At 36.4% G+C, this 6,160-nt stretch overlaps 1 long non-coding RNA gene across 1 annotated transcript; it reads left to right on the top strand.

Annotated features, from left to right (window-relative positions):
- The first annotated feature begins 2,915 nt into the window (after positions 1-2,915).
- LOC134864361 (uncharacterized) lies at positions 2,916-3,627 on the top strand. Its single transcript, XR_010165833.1, has 3 exons — positions 2,916-2,992; positions 3,179-3,350; positions 3,492-3,627. It is a non-coding gene; the product is annotated as an uncharacterized LOC134864361 (long non-coding RNA).
- The last annotated feature ends 2,533 nt before the right edge of the window (positions 3,628-6,160 follow it).

Below are 6,160 nucleotides of genomic sequence, written 5' to 3'. Positions count from 1 at the left end.
TGGTGCCAGGAAAAATGCAAATAGCCTCAGGAATGCAACGTTTGTTCCTTTGAGTATGGTCAATTGGAGACAAATACGGAGACCATCCATAAAACTTATCAAAATGACCCTACAACCAGTGCAGACTGGAGTCTTCAGTACTTTTCCCAGTACATTGACCACAAAGTCTTTGAAGATTTGGCAGCATTCAACAAAAACCAAACTAGTTTCTTTGTGGCCAATCATACAGCAATGTTCAGATCAATTACTTCTTTTTTAAATGAAGGTGAACCTATTCTTGTATTAATATCATTCTATAAGCATAATATGTAACATAGTTTATCTGTTAATATTGGCTGTCTTTTCACACTAAAATGGTCCTGACGTCCTCTACAGTGGACATTCTGTAAATTTAAAGAATTAAATATATTTTAAAAAGTCTAAATTGCAAGATGTTTATAATAATAGGTAGGAAATCAATTAGAAAACACATACTTTCCTCAGTTCCCAGCAATATCAATATCAGTTATATTGACATACTATCTACTATATAAGAGGCTGATTTTGGAAGAAGAAAACAAAAAGGATAAAGAGTTTTATTCGTCTCTGAGGTGTGCGTCACAGCAGACTGCTCTTGTGAAAGGAATAGTTTATATTATAAATGATATAATATTTTTGAAGGTACACTTGTTTGCTTTCTGTGTTGAAATCATTTTTTCTTCTACCTTTCTCATCATGGTGACAGGATTCCTGAAAATGACAGCTGTCACTTACTATAAATAAGAGTTATATTAGAAGAAATGTTACATCTATAAATACATGTTTAATTTTACAATTCTCATTACAGAAACCGAGAGAAAAGCAGGCAAGAGAGGAAAAGCCCTTCAACTGCAGGAGCGAGCGTGGTCAGTGCTCTAACAGCATTCAACAAGTCAAGCAACTGATGCACTCAATCTGTGAAAAACAAAGTATGCAGGATTCATTTGCAACTGGTAACAAATTTGTCTAGCTTCGTCCTTCACAGAAATGAGTAAGGGAAGCAAAAAAGGGTTTGACTACAGCCACAATATATTTTAACATAGGCTACTTGTGTTGCATTCAAAATAATCTCAATAAATCTGATGTTAGGTTAATATAATCTGTAGTTCATGACAGCCACTGCAAATCATTTCGCTAAACATTTTTAAGAACAAATAACTCCTGCTAAATCCACAAATCGCCACAATCAAAAGATATATAACATAACATTTAATTATGTCAGCATACTGTAAGTGGATTATTTTCCCCTTTTACCCGTTTCATCTTGTTAACCTTTGACACAGGATGTCAAACTAATCCATCAATTTATTTACACTGAGAGCCATACAATTGGAGTGAATAGAAATATTATTCATTCATTTATTTACATTTACCGGTCAAAGTGGAATTGTGAAATCACAGGCTTGCTCGGCTGACATCTGACCTGTGCTGCCAATAATCCTCATATCTCTATTTTCACAGGCCTGGAGCTGAAATCAGTCTTGGATTTAAGGTAGCTTACCAGATAGCAGGGTGAGGAAAAAAGCAAAGAAATGAAGGCCTACAAACAATACACAGGATTATTTATTAAAGCTGGGGATACATTTGCTTTGGACAAGTTACATTTCTCACGTTCCAAATAAATGGCCGTGCTTGAGATAAGCCAAGTGCAAACAGTAGCAATGTGACATTTGGCTGTCATTTTTACTGTAACGGGAGAAATAGAACCTATCCATCTTTACTTAGTGTTGTCATATTCCTGCAATGATAGAATATGACTCTGGCAGATTGGAAACTGTTGATGGGATTCCAGGGAATCTCTGGCAATCAGCGTCACTTCTCACTTGTGCAAAGGTGCTGCTCGGTCACTTCACTAGAAACTGAGCCATCAGCCATGTTGCCTCTTACATATCCTCCTCACTCTAAAAGCTTTTACCAGTAGAACACATCTGAAATGGAAAATCTCATGTCTTTATACTTGAAACAGACAAAAAAATAAATAATACAAGTCAAAAATAATAGTGTGGATGTGAATTTTAGTATGCACAGTAAAGTCATTATTATTTATTTTTGCATACACCTTAGCATTTATTTTTATAAGTCCAGTAATGGAAAATGTAACTTAATTAGCAAATTCCAAAACAAAGTTATTGACCATCTCTTTGACATATTTTATGGCATTATCTTGTGGCCTAAGTCGCAGACTTAGGCCACAAGATAATGCAGACGAGGTGGATAATTGGCAGCATGTTATCAGAGCAGCACCAACTGCAGCTTCAGTCATACAGGATGCGTCACGGAACACTGTTGAGAATATATCTGTCGTTTTGGCAGGAAAACACACATCACTGACTTAAAGCTGTAATAGGCTGCAGGTCACGTATAATAAGATTGAATGTCAGGTTTTTAACGTTGCTCCATGCCTTTGTTTTAATGCCACTTTGCAACATATATCTTTTGAATTTGCCTTGCAAGTTTATTACCTGCCTAAGTTCAGTTATGTGTGGATACTTTATTCCCTTGCTACCCATGTCATTAAGGTTAGATATCTTCACCTAGGCGATGAATCATTGAACTCTCTTTGTGTGCCTCCAATGTCTCCTGACTCCAGTTCCCTTCAGTTCAACCAATCTTTCTTTCCACTTATTGTTTTGTTTAATGACCCACACCTTGACTGGTTTGGTTCAGTCTCTGCTCTCATTATTCTAATTTTAGTCACAGCAGGTATCGGCCTCATGTACTGGATGGTGGACATGGTAAGAGGACAATTTGGCTGCTAAATATAAAGACATTTCCCTCAGGAACTTATGTTATTTTGGTCGCCAGGCAAACAACTCCACATGATTTTAAATAGGCAAATGTTTCCTGACATGTTCACCATTTTGAGTTTGTTGTGTTTAAGCGATGTAATCTCTACAGTTGACTGCTAGACTACGAAGTAGAAGACCAGTCTGTTCTGTGGCTTACATGTATCTACTTTGGAAGTGTGTGTAAAGTAAGTCCGCCTTACTAATGCTCATGCATGCGTGTAACTGAACTGAATAACTGAGAGATTCAATTTCAGAAGCCCACCAAACTTTTTCATTACAGTCTGAAAGCATGTTGAAGTGTCATGAGTCCTCACTCTTGACTCGTGTATGTCTGGTTTGAATGTGTTTTTTGTTTATTTTTCTGCTTTCAGTATGAATGATGGGTGCTTGGTCTGTTTTCCCCCTTCCCCCCTCCTGTCTTCCATCCAGCTTCCACTCACCTGGTCCTAATCAACAATCAGCACACCTGCTCAGCAATCAAGCCAGCTCCAGTATGTAAGCCTGCCGCAACAGCCAGTCTCTGCCGGATTGTTGCCATACAGGGTTTGTTGTGTGCCACGCTTCCAGCTTTGCAAACTAGCATTTTGCCAGTCTTTACTAGTCTGTTTGCCTTTTTGCCTTTTGACTGCCTGTCGGCCTGCCAACCTGCCGTATTTTCTAACACCAGCTCTCTGTGTTTTGTAGGGGAATCTGAGAGCCTGTTCTCCTCCTGTTCCACTCCTCCAGCCTGCCTACCCGCTCCTCCCTGGACTCCCTTTTTCCCCTCTCTACAACTTACCTCAGCCTACCTTTTGTTGAATAAAACCACTTACCATCCCACCATCTGCGTTTCCCAGTGTCTGCTCTTGGGTTCAGTTCAGAAGCCTGACCTAAAGAGTCCATGCATCAGTGATTCATACAAATTCTACAATTGTATTTGAGTACATCTAGCTTTGAGCTCAAGCTTCAGTCCTGATTTAAACACTAATTTCTGTTTATGAAGTATACATCTCTGCTAATTCACTACGAAAGCCTATCGTAATATTTTTCATGTCTTTGTTTTTTTTTCATCTTGAAATGCTTTTGATCTTATTATCTAAAATACTTTTTCAAGAAGATATATGAAAAAAAGGTTTCAAATTAGCTGTGCTGAATGTCATATTTGCAACATAATTATTACACTTGGCTAAAGAAAGAAGCCGAGTTGGCCCGTGAGACCTCGTAATCAATGTGTCAGCTCATATTGTAATAATTATTCATTATAAGGAAAATTGTCTGTGCGTTCCCATAACATTTCTGTTTGCTGGAAGATATATATATATATATATATATATATATATATATATATATATGGGAATTGAAGTTAAACTGTTTGTATACTGTAATGGCTCAATTAGTTTACTGAAATTGTGTACAATGTCTTGACATACAGTTTTGGATTAAAGGTTTATCAAGCTCTGTGTTAGGGGAAAAACACTTTAATTAATTTAAGTCATTTAATGTTTGCTCGACCTATAGAAATATATTGATTCTTAAAGGGTGCTGTAATGATTCAGTTTTGCATTTCATTGAGAAACACAAAGATGTTCAAAAATGCAACAAAGGATGAAATATCCTTACTTTTTGTTTTTATGGATCAAGCTCTTTTCTGACAATGTCCACTTATTGAATTTTTTTATGTTGCTATTTATCAGTGTATGAGTCTGAAGACTGTGCGTTCTAAGGTCAACAAAGGTAACAAAGGTTTTCAGTTATCTTTATAGTTTCCAAGATTAAATCATTTTGATGATATTGTAAACATTTTTACATTTCAAAAGTGGGCGATCTAAACACATCAATCCAAAAAATGTGATTGTAAAGTGTGCACCTTTTCTTTAATTGAATGCATCTCGTCCCTCTGTTGTCCATAGACTAAGTACTTATTTTGACTCGAAACGTACTTGTATGTGTAAAACCAGTGGAGTTCCCCAAAGAACACAAAGGAAAAAAACAACCGAATTCATCATAAAATTATATAGAGCAAAAACAAAAAAACAATATATATTGAAACTCACCTGTCAGATAGCTCATCCACTTTGAATTGTTACATCCCATTAAATGTGCATTATCATTTGTTATCTGCACAATGGATGAAAGAAAGAAAGCAACAAAACTCTTGACTTCAATACAATGTGCATTGCAGGTGTGACAGTGCTTTGAATGTGAAAACTATATGCCGGCCCTCACTAAAGCGACACACTAACCAGAAAGAGAAGTTAAAAAAAAGTCAATAGAAAACTTTATTTCTTGTTTGAAAAATATGGATTTTAACAAATGAATACAAAGACTTTAAAAGGTGTTCATTAAAGGGTCTCTTGTTGCTTAGGGGCTGACTTCTAGAATATATAAAGAATAAAAAAGTGCAATTAACTCCATTGATTAAATCATACATCTTTTATAAACCCACGATACACAGCGTTTTACTCAGATTAAACACATGCAGGTACATTAGCATTGGATGAATCTGAGATTAAGAAACAGAAAGTGTTATGTTCCACATCAACTTGCGAACAGTTGCAGAGACAATGTAATTACTCTGTCTCTGTGTGTTATAGTCCACTGATTGAAGTGTACCCCTCGGGTGTGTGACAGACTGGCTCCCAGTCCACTTAACTCTGGTGATGAAGAAAATCATGGTGTCCTCGCTACCCTTTGGCCTCATTCAAGAATAGCTGCCACGCTGGACAAGTCTTTGGCAAGTGGAAAATTGTTCATGCATATTTTAGCACTCAACAGACCCCAGCTGTCTTAAACAGCTCCCGTATTTCAGTCACAATTTCCCTGAGTGTTTGTCATCAACCAGAAACTGAAACTGACATTTGAGAGAACGGTCTGTTTCAAAAGCTTTTGCAGTGTTCATGGCCATTGTGACCGTGGTCTGGAAAGATGAGTGTAAATATTACCTTTCCATGCACCTACACCATGTTACGTGATTTAATTAATGTAATGAGAGATTCTGATGTGTAAACAACTTGTTTTTATAATCTGATCATTGCAAATTGTTCTATAAATATAATGGAAGCCAACGCAAATAATTGTATTCCTACAGGGTGAAATTATCATTGAAAATTAAAAGATGTACTCGGAAAAAGAAAGACAAATGCAAACTGTTGTTGAATTCAGAGCCATTAAACTCACATGTTATACTGACCACAGACCTTACCTGAAGGACAAAAGTAGAAAATAATTGGCACAGAGAATTAAAAATAACAGAAGCCAACAGACATAACAAAAGCTATTTATAATATACTTTAGATTTCAAATAATGTGGCCTAATTGAGCATACTGTAGAGTGGAAAATAGAGAAAAACATTGAGTTTCAAAGTTTATAATGA

This window comes from Eleginops maclovinus, chromosome 5, assembly GCF_036324505.1.
Source record: "Eleginops maclovinus isolate JMC-PN-2008 ecotype Puerto Natales chromosome 5, JC_Emac_rtc_rv5, whole genome shotgun sequence".
Taxonomy (NCBI): domain Eukaryota; kingdom Metazoa; phylum Chordata; class Actinopteri; order Perciformes; family Eleginopidae; genus Eleginops; species Eleginops maclovinus.
Note: the sequence above shows the minus strand (reverse complement) of the source record. Positions and strands in the feature narration are given on the sequence as shown.